Here is a 20,238-nt window from a genome sequence, read left to right as displayed (position 1 = left end):
CACCCTCGATCTTACGATCGAGCATTACACTAATACGGCCCTAATTCTATTAAAACATGCGCTCAGTAGGGTCGTTTTCCCATACAACAGGAAGAATTCCCAGATGGCAGCGGAACGGGGCAACTACGGCCTTAGATTAAAAAGTGCTCCATCCCCAAGGACGTTGTAGCTATTTTTACGAGCCCTTAAATTCTGGGAACGGTATGGGTAGCAAGAGGAATGCTGCACACCCCTGTATGGCAACACTCTCCAAATTAGATTTCGGTTATCTGGTCGGAGTTGTCTGTTTATCTCTGGTTCGTACCAGAATTTATCCGCGTAAGTTTCTTTTATAGCCTCCTAAGGTGCACTACAAATACTAGTAGATAAAAGACGATTTCAAAAAATATACTTCAAAAATAAAAATTCTTAACGATACACTTAAAGTAAAAATACGTGGCATGTTTTCGATTCGATTATTTGGGGAAGACAAAAAGTGCTCCAGTGAACAGCACGTCCAAATTAAGTTACAATCAGTTTTCGGGAGGGTGGGATATTTTCTCTGCGTGCTGAAAAGAGATGATACGATTCAGTTGACGATGACAAAACACTAAGAAAGTTCTTCGGTTGGGAACCGACCGGGGAAAACTATACATTTCTATTTATTAGAGCGCGCACATCTATAAACTTTGACAGGTTGACGTGTGACAAAATGGGAGGCCAGAAAATCGAATAACCATCGCCGCAACGGCCTTATTGTGAGCACTGTCGTTCGAAGGGTGACAAATGATTCACATGACCGAGTTGCGATAGGAAATAACCCGGCTAAATGATACTGTTATTTCATTATCTTAATTTTGAAGCGTTATCTGTAAGAACAAAAAAAAATAAATAAAAAAATAAAAATCTCGCGTCATGCTTTATCTTCCTAAAAAGTTAATGCCGATATTGATGGTTTATTTCCAAAATAAATCATTCGCATTTTATATTGGGAGTGTTATACAGTCGGCCGGTTGCGTTAAAACCTTTAACGAGAAAACGGTCCCACCCGCTTGATTTACACCCCGGTAAGTAATAAATATCTATATAACCGGCGCACAAATCCCATAAAGGCGATTTATAGAAAACGGGGAAAAAAATGTGGCTGAGGGCGTCGGCTACCCCTTTTCCGTTCAAGGAAGTTAACTTTCGGCAGAGGGGAATATATAGCATTAATATTCATTTCATAAAAGGTCGATTTATGCGAGCTATTCGTATCTAAATCGCACACCGTAAAATCTCTGAAAAGAACTGTTTTTGTTTAATCCTATGCGTTCCGAAAGGTTTTCTTTAACGCTTTCTTAAAAGCCCTAGCACCACACTTGCTGCATCGTGTACTTTGCCGTATGTCGGTTGTGTGTGTGCAGTGGGGAGCCAAACAGCAGTCATACGAGCCGCAAATCATCGGGCGGAATTCCTAAACGCACCCGCTTCCGGAAGGGCATAAATCCAAAGCCGGAACCGGCAGATTGCCTCGCTCCGTTCACTAGGTCACGTGATACACTGAGAAGGCAATCCTCAAACTATCGATCTTTACCGTATGGCTCCTAGCTCTCTACCTTTAAAGCTTTCTTTACCTCTCCCTACGGTATCTCCATATGGATGATATGATGGAATCGTTTTATTCTTAGAAAGGGAATCTTCCATAAAAGATAAAATATGTACAGCAAAATTATTTATATAGAACATAATAATAATCTTATGTTTAAAAGTTAAGATGTTTAATCAAAAAATAAGATAAAACCTAAACAAAAAAGTAAATGATCCTTGGGTCGGTACTAATTACTTGAATTTATATTGTTCTATCGGTTAAGAATATCTAAAGCAGAAAAACGAGGTTCGTTTCCACTAGGTATGGAAACAACGAGCGTTATCAAAAGGGCAAAATAACTCTATTAACGGTAATGAAGTCTATTGCATGCGCCGCTTTTCCCATTTGTTATATCAGCTTCGCTGTATATTCATGCACCGTCCTATGCACGCATGAGTTTTGTATAAGGATCACTTTGCGTCCGCAAACCATGAATTATTATTGCTTATGAGCGAGCGCGGGATAAGGTACATTTAACCAAGAATCGTATTAAAAACGTTCCAGCAACTATCAACATTTGCATGTTGCAGACAAAGAATTCGATGGGAAACGATAAAAATATCGCTTCGCTTAATAGTAATAATTATTCAACACTACAATTATCATTTATAGTAGAAAATATTAAAGAAAACCCGCTTAAAAAATATATAAACAACGTAATAAGGACTTAACAATAATGAAACTTCTGACGTTAATTTTTGTCGTTAATCTGTCTGGGCGATTACAGTTGAGAAAACCCAGACTCTGTTTAAATAATCACCTCCCTTAATTAAAAATAGCATTATCTAATTGCGTATTCCTTTTGTAGGCGCCCCTTTGTAAGTTGGGCCCTTTCATCGGCTCAACGATTTTTACGTCTTTTGTCGGAACGTTAAAAGAAAAGACAAATTTCTAAGTCTCCTGTAATAACCCAATGATCTACGCAGAAATTGTTCTTTAAAAACAATTACGAAAGTTTCAAACAAAAAAATTGTTTAAAATTAAACGGTTATATAAAATTTCGTTAACTTAAAATTTAATTTTGACAAAAGACATAAGTATATTTTACCGCTTGTAATTACATAGTCATAATACGTACAAATGAGGTCATAAACATGTGTTTATGACCATATTGTAGCAGGTACAAATCAGAAATTATTCTCAATTATCTTTTCTTGATCCCATAAAAGTTATTTTTATATTTTTTGCTGTTTTGAATATGTTCAAATCTTTTTTATTCTCCTTATTAATTGCCACGACTCAACCTATAACTATATCTATGCAAATTACAAAACTTATTAAGGTTAATTAAGTATTTTAAAATTTTGGGATGGAAATTATAACATATATGGCACCAGGTTAGTTTGTTATGAGCAATGTTTCTAACCAAATTGAAAGTAATTCTGGAGATATTAAGAAACATTATGTGATATTGAGATAAAATTGAAAGGAATTGAAAATTAATCAAAAGATATTAGGATGTTTTGAGGGATAGGAATTCAGAAACGAGCAGAAGAGAGGTATTGAAAATCATGTATAAATTATTGAGAGGTATTGAGAGCGATTAGGAGCCATTTAGAAGCATTGAGACTTATTTACAGCAATTAATCTAAAATTAGAACTAAAACTAGAACTAACACTATAAACTTTCGGGTTTTGCCGTGCGTCTTTTAAGAAAATGTTTGACGTTTTGGATGCCATGTTGCATCCTTCTTCAGAAACTGGTTCGAAGTCAATGATGAGTGGTATTTGGACGCATCAAGCGTTGTTGAAAATCAATTGGGAGCCAATGAGCAGCTATTGAATAGTATTGAATACACTTGAAGAGACAAATAGAGTTATTTAGAATTTATTTAAGAATCATTGAGCTGATATAGAAAGAATCTTGGTTATGAAAACGTTTGATTAATTCGACTTGGTAATTTTAGGTTGATTCTCTTTCAAATATGGAAAGTGAAAAGTAGCATTTTTACTTACGCTTTGACGCCTTGACGTCTGTGATTTGCTTCTCAAATGTCAAGAAAATGATTTTGAATCATCATTGGAGACGAGAAACGGTTGCTGATATTCATCAAAAAAGGTGATGTTATCTGTATAGTCAAATTGTAAAGGAATCGTTTTCTTTGAGCTTCTACGGACAACAAAACGATCAATTCTGAAGTATACAGTCATCAGCTGGACAAATAAATGATTCACTAAAAACTAAAAAGGCCAAAATTGATCAATAGAAAAGGTGTAGTGTTCCATGTGTGCGAGATTTCATACAGTTTAGTAAGTCGCCAAATTTTTTACAGCTTGAATCCTATTCTGACATCCCATATATACCATATATACTGACATACCCAGCACATTCTTCAGATCTGACATTTTCTAATTATTATTACAAGAATCACCATCAGTTTTTTGCCAACATAGAACAAAAATGTGTGAGGTTGGAATCATAGTACTGCCAGCAATTTAAAAACGTATTGCACTTCAAGAAAATCATCTTTCATTTTCATAAAAAAACCAAATTACTTTCCAAGCAACCTAATACTTCTATTTGGAACAGATTGAGAAAAATTGAGAATCAATTAAATCATTGAGTGATATTTGAAGGAAATTATAAGAAATTGAAAATCATTTACGAAGTATTGGAGTTGGGTTTTGTATAAGTTGGGAAGTATTCAGAACTTATTGAGAGGTACTATGATTAATTGGAAACTACGTAGGGACACTTAGTGGCATTAAAAAACATTGAGTGATATTTAGAGCAAATTGGGTGGAAGTAAGAATTAGTCACAAAGTCTTAAGATACTTTGAGATATGTTGAGAAAAAATTGGAAAACATTCACAAAATATTTAGAAGTATTGAGAACGCTTGCTAACTATTCGGAAGCAATGAGAAATATTAAGAACCATTGAGTGATGTATGGAACAAATTAAGAGAAAATGAAAATTATACAGAGTTTTGGAAGACATTAGGAAGTATTAAGAAGCATATGCAACAATTTCGATACATTGAAGATTGAATGATACTTGGATCAAATTAGCAGTCATTCACAATGCATTTGAATGTTTTGCAAAGCATTAAAACTCATAAAAAGCTAATTGAAGTAATTAAGGGAAACTAAAAATCATTCAGAAAGCATTGCCAGATTAGCTATTACTATTTGGCATTTGTTGCTAAGAATATGAATAGAGTGCCAAGATAATAAAAGTGCGTGAAAGCCATTGCGAACTTTAAAAAGTTATTAACACGTTCTGCCACTTTGATCTCATTGGTCTAACACAATATATGATATAACAACATCAATTCAATATTTGCCTTTTTTGTTAAAGACAAATATTGAAATACATGCTTGGCAGTGAATGTGCCATTAACTGCTAAGTGTCATTGACTGCTATTAGGAAAATTAATAGTTACATTAGAAACTTTGATAGGTATTTTGAGCAAATACGATTTTTGTTCATATGAATGGCTGTTGAAAAGTAGAATAGAAGATATCTATAGTTATTGTTGATCAAAAATCATCTCATGAAAGCAGTTGGAAGAGATTGAAAGTAATTGAGAGTAATTCTTCAAACCACTTTATAACCCAACATAAAATTCTTTGATCTAATCAAAACGTAAAGATCTAAGCAGTAATTACAGCTTTATTAATGCAAATCTATGTTAATTATGTTATCTACAAATCTTATAAACAAAAATTATTCAATTCGTGACAGTTTAAATTGATAATTTCTGGTGATTTACGGGTTAATTACTCCATTTGCGCGACTTACTCGAAAATTATGTTTACCCACCGTAACCGACAAGTTCACGTAAATTTACCTCCGGTAATTTTTATGGTGGATTACGGGACAATCTTCTGTTTGTCGTGACTTTGTCGAATTTCTATAGAAATTAAAGAAAACGTTACGGTTTGAAAGTTAGGAACAACAAAAGACCGTAACAAGATTGATTTAAATACATAAAACACGATGAAATTCAGAGAAACATTATTTTTATTTTATTTTTTATTGATATATATAATAAACATGTTCAATTCATTAATTAATATCAAATTTCTATTAAAGCGATGAATATATTTAAATCAATATCTGAATCAAAACAGTGTTTTCTCTTCAAAAACACCGGCACCCCTTTAATCGTTACCGCAATTTACAACCTGTATCAATTATCGGGTGCTTTAACCCGCAAATTATCGTAATTTGTGTATGGCGCTCTCGGGCTCAATTGCGTTCCTTGGTCGCAACATTTTGCCGCTAATTCATTATAATTAATTTAAATCTTGTTCGGTTAAAAAGCGATACAAACCGTGAATTATTCATAAGCCCCTTTCCTTTAAAGGTCCCGTGTATAGGGAATGTAAAATCAGACTTGTGCGTATAGTGCAGGGAGACACGCGAAGAAAAAATAGTAGGAGATCTGTCGCGATAGCACCTCTCGTTCCTTACATAATTTAACTTAATGTTATTGATGAATACGTTAAATAACACACTTTACCGTTATAAAAATGCTATTTTGTTATTCATACCAATAATTACTTTAAGTAAATTTATTCCTTTCTGAGACCAGAATTCTGGAAAATACAAATTGGAACTAAATAAATAAACCAAGTTGTTAGTGTGTCATCATTAGAAAACTGAGCTGAAAATACTCAAACAATGTCGATGTTATCCATTGATAACGTTTAATTACAATAAACTACTCGTTGTGTGCGTGTGTGAGTGTGACTACAAAAACGGCACATTAACGGATGGCACTGACCGTGACGGAAAACAAAAAAATCTACAACGGGAAAATTTTAAGTATAATCAGAATAAATGCCTCGTGTCCTGTCTACAATTTAACAAAACTGTAGACAAAGTTGATTACTTTATCGGAAAACGGTATAAAAAAAAGTGTTTTTACATGTCCTTTAATTGATGAACTTTATATAATTTTAAATGTGTTACTGGTATCTTTACTAAAGTAGAAAACAACACAATCAATACTAATTAAACATATCCATAATTTCGAATTCTTTTAACAGCAACATTTTGCGTACAACATCGTATGCCCTTCTATAAAGCTCGCCCCGTAGTGAATACGGTACATTTACTGTCCTCTAAGGGCTAGTAAAAGCTCGAGTGCCATTTGGATTCAACGTTATCGGGATACAATGTGCGAAACTTAATGCAACGTTGTAATTTGAAAAACTATATTCACGACGTTTCAAGGCGTGAATGTGCTAAGTCATAAAATGTTATGAGTATTTTGTATTCAAGTTTGAAAAATGTATTTGGGGTCTTTAAAAATACGAGGAATGCACAACTACAAATCTCTAAAATAATGTATCAATTTAAGTTTTTTTAACCGCACAAGTATTATTCTTCTCATCCGATAATCAAAATATAACCAAAATATGAATTAATTAAAAACCTAGGTTTCTTAGGCTATCCCGATTAATCACTGTCCCAATTAAGCGGAATCGAATGGTTTTCTCCTCCTACGTGAATCTGTGCGTTGGGGTGTCGCTATTCATGCTTCCCTGCGACCCTTAATTTTTTCTTCACGGATGGAAGGAAACTTTAAATCTTTATGTAGATCAGCATTACGCACGTACCACGAACCATCTACAAGCATCCGCAGCACCTTATCTTACCACGTCTGGATAGTCTTCACGTTGTTATCGCTTGCGCATCTCCACATTTGAATATCATATACCTTAATCGATTTAAGAATCTGGTTATACACAATTAATTTATTTTGAGTGGCCATCTTGGAGGGTGGACATATTGGTCCTCCCTGGAACCAATACAGTAATCGCACTCGGCAGCTGAGCTATTCCCTTCTTCTTGATACCAGCCTCCCCGGTACCAAAGTTTACCATTTTCACAACTATTCATACAACCTAGTAGTTCTTAAACTTTGATTGAATGATTGATGCGGTGAAGAAAGATGGGAGAATTTTTTTTTTGTACAACAAAACTCCTAGGGATGTAATCTTGAAGACAAAATATCTTCTGTAAAATACTGCAAGAACTAACAGTATTATGTTGAGTCTTGAAACAATTTACATCCTGACAGTTACAAGAATATTACCTTTGAGAACAAGAGTGATGCAAATTAATTCCTGAAATTACGGTACCTTCTGAGGATATCTTAATCATCATCCTAGAAGTTGAAGTCTTTTGAATACTTTGGGAATGAATACATTTTCCATGTGGAAATGAAACCATTTGGGAATGATTATAAGAGTCCTTAATGGCCATTTGGGATTGGTACTTAACCATACATAAACCAAACTCAACCCAAGTCAAATCTAGCTCATATAATCCGCAACCAAGCCAAATAGAATCAATCCACAGACAAACCAGCCGAAATCCGCAATGTACCACCATTTTTCTTTTTGGCGCTGAGGAGAAAATGCGTTATGCACCCCGGCTTACTGTTGACGCCTGACGTTGGTAGATCATGAAAAAGGTGCTTCGGCACCGGAACCACCAAATTGGTCTCTAAACCAGGTCAATTGACGGGTAGTGGTCAATCGTAGTTCCCTGATGCTCATCGGGACACCAGTAACTGGACGGATGGAGTTCAATAGAAAGCTTTCTCTGTACGACAGGGACAATAAAACATTCTCTTCTTCGCCATCCACTGTTTCGCCCCCTCAACCACTTCACCCTACCCCACCCAATACCACCCAACCCAAGTTAAACATACCTACACCAGCACATCACAAGCAAACTCACCTCAAACCATGTGAGTAAAACTCAGTTCATTCATTTCTAAGGCAGTTAGAAAGTACAAAGAACCAATCAAGAGCAGCACAGTTATCGGGAATTAGGATATTTCAGTTTCCACCTATATCCTAATTTAAAGTGTATCATTATTAAGCGGTTTTTTGCATTTTAATCATATTCAGTATTTAATCATTTTTATTACAGGGCAATTAACTTAACGGTATAATTCCATTATAAATTTTTAATACCTTCGCAAAATATCACATAAATCCCACCATTAATATTGTAATTGTTTACGGCTAATAATTATGAATGTAAATTCAAACAAATGAAATTAAATAACGTGCTGTCATTAATATTGACGTCAATTCGTAAAATTTTGTTAATCATCCTTTTCCCCATTGGTGCTCTCCATTATGCTCTACTAGTTTTTGAATATATTTTCCTGTATTTTGAATACGTTCTGCCATCGTTTAAAACAAAATAGGCATGCGTAATGTAATTTATGATAATTAAATATTGAACATTTGGAGTTTACCGTAATGCAGTTCGTTTGTTCATGTCAAATTAATGAGCTTTATTTTACACGTAAGTTACATAAAGCAGTCGAGGTGGATTTTATATAAAATTAATCACGTTCGAATTCGTGTCATAACGTTTTCCCAATTGTTGACAGCAATTTTTGCTTCCAACCGACGCGACGCTGTCCTCGTCGTTCTCCATTGGCCTTTAAAGGATAATAGTCAATAAATCCTTCTCTGTACGGCGGACTGCTGTGTATACTTCGTGTTTCCTCACTAGATAACGTTCCCATTTTATAATCCTGCCGGCGCTACTTGCGATAGGAAGGGCAATGAAAGGACCGTAAAATGTTGCATTCCGCGCTCAAGTTAAAATGTATTATATGCGCGTTGAACCCAATGACTCACCCTCGGTGGACGTTAACCCAGAAGCTCTCTCCTTGTCGCTGTGCAGAAAGCTCTGTGAGTAATCACTAAAATATGCGTTAATCGATCGTTATCCTTTTTGTATTTAAATCAAGGTAATTTTTAGATTTACACTAAATAACTTGTTGAATTTCAAGTTTTAATTTATTAATGATAAATGTGTAGAATGAGAAATAAGCAATCAAATAGAACGTTGGGATTTTTCTGCTTTGTAGATACTTTAAATGTTCATGCTCCTAATAACCGTTGTTCGTCCAAACTTTTACATCATATAATTTCAACAATTCATGGCGAACTCCCAAAACAGGAGCACTGGAATTTAACGTTTAATAACTGTCATCGTCTCCGCCGAGATGAGTGTTCGTCTATCTTTTGTAGCCTTTTTTCAGCTCGAAGGTATTATCAGATGTTGAGTGCTCAGCAGGGACTTCTTCGACCAGCTGATGGACAGGTGCTGAACGCGGAAAGGTGGGCTACGAAAATGGCAAACACAATTCGCACGCCGATGTTGAAACCACGTGCTGTTCGCCTCGCCGCGCCGCAAGGTGTGAATTTTCTCAATTTGGCTGATTCGGCGATTAAAGTAATATGTCATTTTATTGGAGCATAATTTGGCGCCCACCTAATTAACCGAACAGGCTCGGACCTCCGAAAATATGCCCAAAAGCGCAAATTGCTTTTAAAGTAATTTGGATGCAGGTGAATTCAGTTTTATTAAAATTTATTGATATATTATCCCTACAAGGGTGCGATGATTACACTTCATTACAACAGGTGATATGAAAGTCACATATAATTTAGGGCCATGATTTTTAACGCTTTCATAACGATATAACATGTTTCTGTTTTATCCTATCGTTCTACGATATTTAAGAAAAATAATACCCCAGGGCAACATACAAAAAAAGAAATGTTTGTAGTCGACAATCTGCCACGAAGTTGAGACAGCTTTAATTCTTTATGAAGATATTTCGTAGGGTAATGCGTCCCGAAAATTACAGCTCAGATGGCAGTATAATTACAGGTCAGAAGGAATATGGAGGTATCGTGTTGGAAATACTCCGTTTCGGTATAAAAGGGAAACCGATTACCCGGTACTCGAGTAGGTCGTGGAATAAATCACTTGAATTGAGGCGATCATTACCTGGGGCAATCGCAAAATAATTAGATGGTAGAAAAAATTTTTCGAGCTGTAATATAGCTAACCTTCAACCATTTATTAGAAGACAGAATTAATTGTTTATTATTTTCGATTTAAATTAACAAAATTATTAACAAACACAATGTTTCGCCAGATATGGTACGATGCATTTTGTCGAAGCGACTGCCAAAGTCGTCGGTGGTTTGTACAGTTACCTCAACTTGTGTAGATTGAAACTAGTAGGAAGCGATACTTGTGGAACCACAATTTTTTTCCTTCTTAATTGAATTACTCACCGCAAAGGTATGGTCGTTTGAAAAATGTTATGCTGTTGTGACAGAAAATGAAATACGATACTTTTATAGTTAAAACGCGCCAATATTGGTTCAACAAATGTTAATTTCGACTTTATTAACTAAATAATGAGCCCGATGTTCGGTACGATACCGGCGCAGTTGTATTTCGCTTGGACAGGTGAGAACTATCACGCAGGCCCATGGCAAAAGTTGTTTTCTTACGGATCCAGAAGGCTCGATTGGCACGTGCTCGTTTGTAGTTGGCCGCTTGGGCATTAGCATATCAATTAATGAACCAGCTGGTCGCAGCCTCCTTCTTTCTCTTTACACCCATGCTGCGGGCTCATTCGTGGTACTTGGCGAGAAGATGCATAAAATCAATTACGCACACGGTAATTGACCACGCAAATTGATGATCACAGTGAATTTACGCTCCTTTTTATCACCTGGATACTTTTATTAAACTTATAAATATTTCAACTAAAGTTCATTCGGATACACATAATCTCCTTGATAAAAATAATGTTATAAGACACTTAGCAGAAATTGATCAATTATGATAATTTAATGTATTTGATCGTGAGAAAACGTTTAAAGCTTGAGAAGTGTTAAAAACATCTAGATTTTTCTTTTTTTGATGTTGGATAATATAGGTTATATCTGAAGAATTAGAAAACGTGAAAAACATTTTTTAGAATAAATAAGACATCAATAATAACACACATTCTAACTAATTCTTACTCTGCCAAGTAAGTACAGAACTTTCAAACGAGATTGGTTATTTGGTAAAGAAACCAACCTCACTACTACAGAAAGCGTAGAACGCGCATTGACAACAATGTGCAACAAGAAACAGGACAAAACGTTTGATACTTTGATTAAGAGTATTACGCAACTTTTACTTCAACGTAGATTTAAAATTTGAAGTGCAGACACTTAACTTTTAACAGCGGTGTATCTTCACAAATGACATTTAATAAAAGTTGGTTTACTTCATGCAAAATACAAGAAAACTTGCAAATCAATCAAACTCTGAACAGAGTTGAGCTACTTCCAGTAAAAATGTACTGCAAGTAAAGTATTCAGTACTTTTTTACTTTAAGTAGTTTACTGCCAGTACTTTCAAATTATACGTACTTAATACTTGTAGTTTTAGTAATTAGCCTAAAATGTACTGGATACCTGTTACTTGTTTGACATATGAGGTACTTGAAGAATTATTTGTTTACTCCAAGTAGTTTATCTACTTCCAAATTTAAATGATGCAAAATAATTCGCAGTTTGTATTTTTGATGTTTCAAAAGGTTTTGATAGTTGCAGTCGGAGAAACATGTTTAATCTTGTAAGGTATTGGCGACTGACCGGAGCAGAGTCGACGCGAGCCGGTTATTTCAAGTTAGTGCAGCTCATAGCGCTGAGTGCCGGTGAATAACACTGTTCTACCGCGTGTGATTACTCAATACAGGAGAATTATTTAAAATACAAGATATATGTACATTCAAGGGTTGTAATCTGGGTAGTTGAAATTTTAGTTTCAAGTAAAATTACTTATTACTCTTATTTACTTACTTTTTAAAAATACTTGTTACTTATTTCTTGGAGTAAAAATAATTTATAGCGCTACTTGCACTTGTACTTGTAACAGCTCTGTTCTAGAATAAAAAATAGTATCGACACGAGGTTGACGGCGTACATCCAGTGACTAATATCATAATTAACCATAATTGATATGAAAATACAAACTCAAGAGAACTTATAGATACAGACTTATATGGTCCAATATATCTTATAAGATCGTTAGGAGAATGTTTATACTTGGTCCTATTTAATGTATTTTTCCCTCCCTCTGATGATAACTGATGATGCCGACTGTATGATCAGTCCTCATCAGGTGCCGACTACAGTTTTCTAACTACAGAAAAGTATTTGTCATAAAACTCAAATCACACCGTTTACAATGCCAATCCAAAGCCTTGCTGTTCTTCGTCAAATAATGTGTTGTTTTTCACATCGTATGCAAAGACATAGTGGCCATATACTGTACTTAAGTCTTAAGCTATAGATGATTAGTATAAAGCTGTGAATTTTTTCAACAAGAAATTATGTATTCAATCTACTCCCGAGACTTTTCAGTTGTCTGTTGATATCTTCCGTACAAACGTAAGTCTTATATTAGAGGTATTTCTTTTTATTTCAACGTACCCCCGTGGTGACCATGATTTTGTAGTTTGACCAGTAGTCCTGCGCGGACTTCACCGCTGGATAGTTGTGTTACGTGTGCTCCTCTTTCAGTTCTTCTTCGTTTAGCTTTCGGTAGAATAACGCTTTAGTTCTGCGTAACTATACAGTGGTTTATCACCTGGAAATATATTAAATCTGTACAACTTTCAACTAACTTTTTCTGTTCAGATTTCAGCAAAATAACATCGCATCAGAAACTTCTTAATATTTTTCTATTGATCGCAGCGGTCTTTCAGGAACTGTATTATGGTGAAGAAGTAGTCTTTGGTGAGGATTCCCAGCCTTGTTCGTTGCGGCAAGTTCCTTAGAGAGCGACGATTCGAAGGTGGCAGATCCTTATCAACACCCATAACCAAGGCTTTCTTTTGTGTGTTTCTCGTCTCCATTAAAGATGTTGATATTTACAAGCTTTCGTCAGCTAGATCGTGCAGTAAGGTTGAAACTCATTTTGGCTTTGGCTAGGGTCGGAAAAGATACGACCCCCGTGTACATCAGCTTTAACTTCGCTTCTTAAGAAAAGAAGAAAAACAAGACCATAACGCAACACCAACTGACTGCCATAAAGAAAATTGTAAATCAGAAATTATCATACAAGAATTGTAGCACGTGCACAATTACCAATATTTTTTTTGGATAAAAGCTGTAAATAAAGCAGAATAATTTTTTTAAGTTTTCAGCATATTTCATGCGTTTTTTGACGATGATTCAACAGCAGCTAAGAAGTTTTCTTAAAAGTGACATTTACACATTTTTGCAAGCAAATATTCTTCAAGGTGTCGCAAATCAACCGCATGTAAAAATGTAATGGTCTTCGAACTAATTGATTGCAACTCCATTTTTATCTCAGACTTACTTTGCAAGGACGGTGTGCTCAAATAAAGCAGAACTTATACTTGTCAATAAAATAGGCTTGATTTCAACACATTTCCAGAACTAGGTTCTAACATGGCCTAGAGGTTTGGGAAAAAAATCCTTATAAGCAAAGTGGGCAAGACAAATAGCTGGAAATTATTTTGAAGTTCGTAATTCGACCCCTAGGGGGCGTAACTGCCATAGAGAAACATAAAATTCCCGCTATCTCAGAAACTTAGACGATGAGCTATAACTTTGACAACATCATTTAGTAGCTTGGATAATACCGCATCGCTTTTGTTTTGCGATATTTCTTATATCTGTCATAATAAGGGAGGGGGAGGCCAATGCGTTTTCAAATGTTTACATTTTAATATCTCCTGGACCGTTCAACCGATTTGAATATTTTTGGTCTTGTTTGAAAGAGCATTACATGCTCTTTTAAAAGATATTTTCAGTAAGACCGCTTGGTTTAAAACAAATAAGCTAGAGGGCGTTATCTGCAGCGGTTACATATTTTTGTGATTTTTGAAAAAAAGTTAAGTTAAAGATATTTTTCCCAAACCTCTAGGCCTTACCGTTGTCGAGATATAGCCGCTCCGTACGCTTAACGGGACACCCTGTATACGTAACGATTTGGAAAAACAGAAAAGATCTTATATCCGAACTCCAGGAAAAGAAACTAAAGAAAGGGGTTCATAACATTAAAAAATAAATACAGACAAAATATAATTGTAAAACCTAAAGTAGTTGCAGATTATAATGACACTATGGGAGGAGTTGATCATTTGATCAGCACCCATAACTATCCAGCAACAAGGAAACGAGTAAAAGAATGTACAAAAATATTTTTTCATTTGCTACATATCATTGTTTACAAGTCGGATATAGGTATACTTTATGAATAAAAAAGCATTTTTAGAATTTAAATAAATCCTGTGGAAAAATTACTTCAGCAACATCACGTACAAAGTTGCCTGAAAATTTATTCGATAAACTGAAAACAAGCTTGGGTCTACAAGATGTTGCGCAGTGTGCTGTAGAAAGCATAATCAGTATATGTGATAAAGCGTTCTGCGTTATTCCTTGTTTTATGATAACTATACACAGAAAAACATACATAGTTACCGATTAGATCATTTTTAAAAATATATTTACTTTATATTGTTTGCAATGTATCAATGTCAAACTTGATTAAACAATTTTAAAATCGTTGATTTGAAGAGAGACATTAACATGTTCCGTATCTCCGTATTATGATCACAGAAAAGAGAGTGTCACAGCATGCAACGTAGAAATTACATAAGTTTCAAACATTAACGTACGAAAATATGGCTTTCAGCTAGCTTTCCCTTCTATGTTACTCTCTATTCTCTGTTATGATTACGATTATAATCCAAGTTTTCGAGACATCAAGATTTGGATTAAGATTATATTCGAAGGTAATGTTACGAAATGTTAAAAAAATTGTGATTAGATTGTTCCATATAGTAACAGTGTAAATAGTGATTATGTTATTATTATTATTAAATTGGAACTATCGATCGGATGGAATCAAGTTGTGAATTCTTATCGATTAACCGAAAAGTAAATCGTTATAGAGATCCCGTTCGTTCTAGATGTCATCGATCTAATAAAGTAGGCGAAAAGAGTTCAGAAATGAAGCCATTAGGTACGCCATTATCTGTCTAATTGCACCTGTCATGAGGCGACGCGTCGGTACGGTAGCGGGGCCACGGCGACGTAGTCACCATCGTACAGTCATCGACCCGAATCGAATCATCATGAACCGAGAGCGAGTACAACAGGAAACCTGGTCGCGTTATCCGCGACGGACGCCGAGTCATTTGCACGGGTCACTAGATGCACAAAGAGAGACGCAAAAGCTCTCCAACCGGTGACTCATTTTTACGGCTACAGCCGACCGGATTATAAAAGCTGCTGTACTAAAACCGCTCTTTATAACTCATCGTCTAAACATTTCACAGTGCGTATTTTTTTTATTAATTTCCTTTCATTATTTTATCTTTTATTATTTTTTTATCAATTAATGCTTTCCTCTTTTAAAAAAAAAACCGTGTTAAATCAGCATTAAATTATTCTTTGTTTCCATTTAATCTTTCTTAAAAGAAAGTTTTCTTTTCTATTAAAATTATGCCACCCAGAAAAGCCACGTGCGGTAGCCTCAAACGTTATCGTAAAGCAAAGTACTTATCTAAGATTAGGCGTTGGACGAAGATCGGTCATAGGAAAGTAACGGTCGTTTACTATACTAAAATAATAACGAGGGGATATCATCTGGGTTAATTGTCTTGTTCGGACTTATCACCGCAGGGGAAGAGAAAATGACCGGTCCGTGAGGCAGTATCTATCGTACGCGTTCCCCGGCCTAATGGCGGTTTGCTTTAGGCGAAGAGCTGCACGTGCCCCCGCTCTTCTCGACACGGTATGCCCCAAATGATACCACCGCCTAAAAGAGCGTGTGCGTGCGATAACACGCCTTCCACGAACAGAAATGTGACCGGCTTTTAAATTAATCCTAAGAAAAATCCTAATTGCCCATCGCCGAGTACGTTCACTTTCATGTTTAAATACCAATAAAATCTTTACGATAAAATTAACTGTGTAAATTAGATACGAGTTAAATTTGTATACTTAAATAATTACTTTCATATCACATAAAACGTTATCCTTGGAAATTGTTACATTATGTTACATATATTTATAAAACCAATTATTCTTAAAAAAATATTTAAAATTCTTAATTCGCAAACTTCGTCCTGTTAATTTAAATCCATTTTTAATTACGCTAAGTTTCGTTTTATCTTGTCGGGGCTTAACTGGGCAGGCGAAAGGGGACGAAGCCATAAAAAGAATTAATTTCAAAACGTCAATTACGTATGCTCAGGAGGAGCGCCTACGGCGAAGCTCGAATTAAATTTTAATAAATTCCCGTCTTTAAAATTTCACGAGATGGAAAAAAGCGAGATGTCTGCGGAGAAAGGGGACGCGACCTTTAGGGATTCGGCAAAGAGCTTCCTGGGTCCTCGATGGGGGCGCAAAAATAACCGTAGGCTCCCGAACGGCGTACGCAGGAATTTAATCAACACCATTCACAATTAAAGGCATTCATTATCTTATAAATATTCCAGTCGGGATTGTCTTTGATCGCCTCGTTCCGTCGCCGCCGTTGCTTTCGCCTCCCGCCTTCTTTCTTCCGAGGTTTAATGAATATTTTTGTTTCGGCCGGATACTCGGATAATTAAGACTGCGTTCGTGCTCGAAACGCGCTTTTACTGAATCCGAAATTAATTCCGCGGACTCCGTTTTCGTTCGACTCCAAGCGAAAACGCCGAAACTGAGGAATTTACGTCCCGGGTACGAAACCTGTACAAGGCCCCGTTACGTGAAACGTATTATTACAATAACTGTCAGTAAATTGGCGAATTTCGAGGTCGTTTGTGTCACTGCGACGTGTTAACATCTCAAAATGTTCCCCAAATTGTACGGCCAACGCGAACTTCCATCGCCTCCGTGCATTAACGGCCCAAATTACGGTCATGACGATACACTAGATATCGAATTAACGTGACATAATTGACTTATTTTCGGGATTTGCCTCACGTAGAACATAAATTCATAGAATTTCTATACGAACTTGGTTAGAAATCGATTTAAACAGTAAAATCTCGTTATAACGGACTAATACGGGGAAGAGCAAAAATTTTAATGTGCACAAATTCGGACAGCTGTCCACACCATTGCGTTCAGTCTACCTATCTTTATGTTTATACCAAGGAGCTTGGATTTTTATTTAACAGAGCGATAAAAACTCCTATGCTAAAAAAAGATTTTGATCATGAAATAAGACACATAATAAAAATAGCTTTAAATAATGGATAGAATATAGAATTTTTACAAAAAGTTTATAAAAAGATACATCATAAAAATATTACAAAAGAAATCTATCCACACATAATTTCAACATTTTTGATTTGGGAATAGTTTTTAAGAACAATACAAAACTAAAAGATATTATAATAAACTCTAAACAAAAAATAGACAATAACCAAAAGAATGGGGTCTACAAAATTAACTGCAACGAGTGCGATAATTATTATATAGGTCAAACTGGTCGAAACCTAAGGACTAGACTAAATGAACACTTAAACAATAATAATTCAGCCGTTAATAAACATATAGTATCAACAACACATTCTACAAACACAATAACACTTTTACATAACATTCCAAAATCGAAAAGTCTGAATCGAATACTACGAAGAGGATAAGATGTTAAATGAATTTACTGAAACCAACAGAAATCACATTTTTATAGAAGTTTTTAATAAATTAAAATCCAATGCTAATTTAAAATTCGCGCCAATGTAAAAATGTTATTTCCTTTTAATTCTTCCGTCCGATATTTGTTTTTGACATTCGTACAGCGCTGTTGATGAAGATTTATTGTATAGTAAAGAATATTTTGTAATAATTTCGAACATCCTAGTTCTAAAAACTTTGCATTTGCAACTGTTTAAATGTAAAAAGGAGTTTTAATAGGTTTTAACGTTTATTTTGCATAATTGGACAATAATTTGACAAGTGAACACGACATAACCTCTAAGAATCTTCTCTGTAACATAATAAATAGAAGTGACATGCCTCCAGGTTTTCTTCAAGAATTGAATTCCCTTTTGACGGTAAATACTTGATAATTGATTTAATGCGTTTTGTGAAATTTTCAATACATGTTTTTTAATTCGTAGCGAACAACCTGAAGACGATTATAGAATAATCGAAACCGGTCGTTGGGAACAAAAATTTTTAAATAAAATTTAATCATCAGAAATACATTCTGTATTATGTTCACCGATTACTATACCAAGGAGGGTAGAATGTAAGAGGACTACGACATGCCGGAAATAGGTGCACAGCTCGAAGGCCCGTTCGTGACGTCACGAGCCGTCTTAAGATACGTACGGCTGTTTCCCAATGTTGTTAGTTCTAGGTCTAGTATTAGTCCCACTTTCAGTTCAAAAAAAATATACAATAATCTAGCGGTGAATAACAAGTAAAACTAAAACCAACACAGGTCTAGTATTAGTTCCAGTTTTAGTTCAATGAAAAGTATACAACAATCTAACGCTGAATAAAACTAGAACTAACACTAGACCTAGAACTGGAAACATTCGGGTTTAGCCGTCTTAAGAGAGTTAGTTCTACTTTTCGTTCAATTCTACTACCATCCTTGATTTATACATCGTATAGAGCAGTGGTGTCCATAATGTCAATCGCGAAGCTGTTTTGAGTCGACCGCCAACAAAATCATGAATCTGAAATATCTATATCTGGGCCTCAGAGCAAAATGTATTAGTTTTAAAATGTAAAAAAGATCTTAAACCCTTCGGTCAATCTTGGCGAGACATTTATATAAAAAGTCCATCTTGATCAAAAATTAGTGGACATCACTGGTATAGAAACATCTCGGGGAATACCCCAAGTTTCTTTCTGAACATTGAATATCAATGAATCTTCTTGAAAAAGATGTCGAAGCGAACGTATATAACAGTAGAAGAAAATGCATTGCCACAAGCCAATGAAAGACCGGCTCACGCTGTTATTTTGTGCTAATGTAAGCGGCGATTTAAAAATTAAACCGCTAGTTGTTTACCACGCAGAAACTCCACGAGCCTTCAAAAAATATAAAATCCAAAAGAGCAAGTTAAATGTGATGTAGAGATCCAACAACAAGGCTTGGGTGATTCGTGATATTTTCACTGACTGGATCAATAAACTGTTTGGTCCTTCTGTGAAAAAATATTTGTTAGAGATGAATTTGTCACTCCAAGCCTTACTTGTAATGGACAACGCACCTGCTCATCCTCCAGGCCTACAAAACGAGCTCCTTGAAGAATTTAATTTCATCAAAATCCTTTTTCTGCCTCCCAATACCACTCCGTTACTTGAGCCTATGGACCAGCAGATTATTTCCAATTTCAAAAAACTTTACACTAAAATACTAGTCGAACATTGTTTCGAGGTCACTGAAGAGACAAACCTCACTCTCGGAGAGTTCTGGAAATATCACTTCCATATCGTTGCCTGCCTCAAAATGATTGATAAGGCGTGGGAAGGGGTCACTAAAAGGACCCTCATTTCGGCAGGGAAAAAGGTTTGGCCGGAGAGCGTTCTTGAATGTCATTCTCAGAAGGTTGGCACACTACATATAGAGCCGCTAGTCAACGAGATTGTATCTTTAGCCAATACCATTGGACTGGAGGTAAATAGCAATGATATTGATGAACTTGTGGAAGAGCATAATCAAGAGCTGACCACCGCAGAACTTACAGAATTGCTACGTCTATCACAGCAAGAAGATGTGGAGGAAAGTGTTTCAGACAAGAACCATCATCTGATGCAATCAAAGAAATGCTAAAAGCATGGCAAAATGTTGTGTCA

The 20,238-nt window shown here is 35.5% G+C and overlaps 1 long non-coding RNA gene across 1 annotated transcript; it reads left to right on the top strand.

Annotated features, from left to right (window-relative positions):
- Positions 1-17,799: 17,799 nt before the first annotated feature.
- Positions 17,800-19,500, top strand: LOC139430666 (uncharacterized). The gene is made up of 2 exons (XR_011641054.1): positions 17,800-18,479; positions 18,546-19,500. It is a non-coding gene; the product is annotated as an uncharacterized lncRNA (long non-coding RNA).
- The last annotated feature ends 738 nt before the right edge of the window (positions 19,501-20,238 follow it).

This window comes from Onthophagus taurus, chromosome 7 (genome assembly GCF_036711975.1).
Source record: "Onthophagus taurus isolate NC chromosome 7, IU_Otau_3.0, whole genome shotgun sequence".
Taxonomy (NCBI): domain Eukaryota; kingdom Metazoa; phylum Arthropoda; class Insecta; order Coleoptera; family Scarabaeidae; genus Onthophagus; species Onthophagus taurus.
Note: the sequence above shows the minus strand (reverse complement) of the source record. Positions and strands in the feature narration are given on the sequence as shown.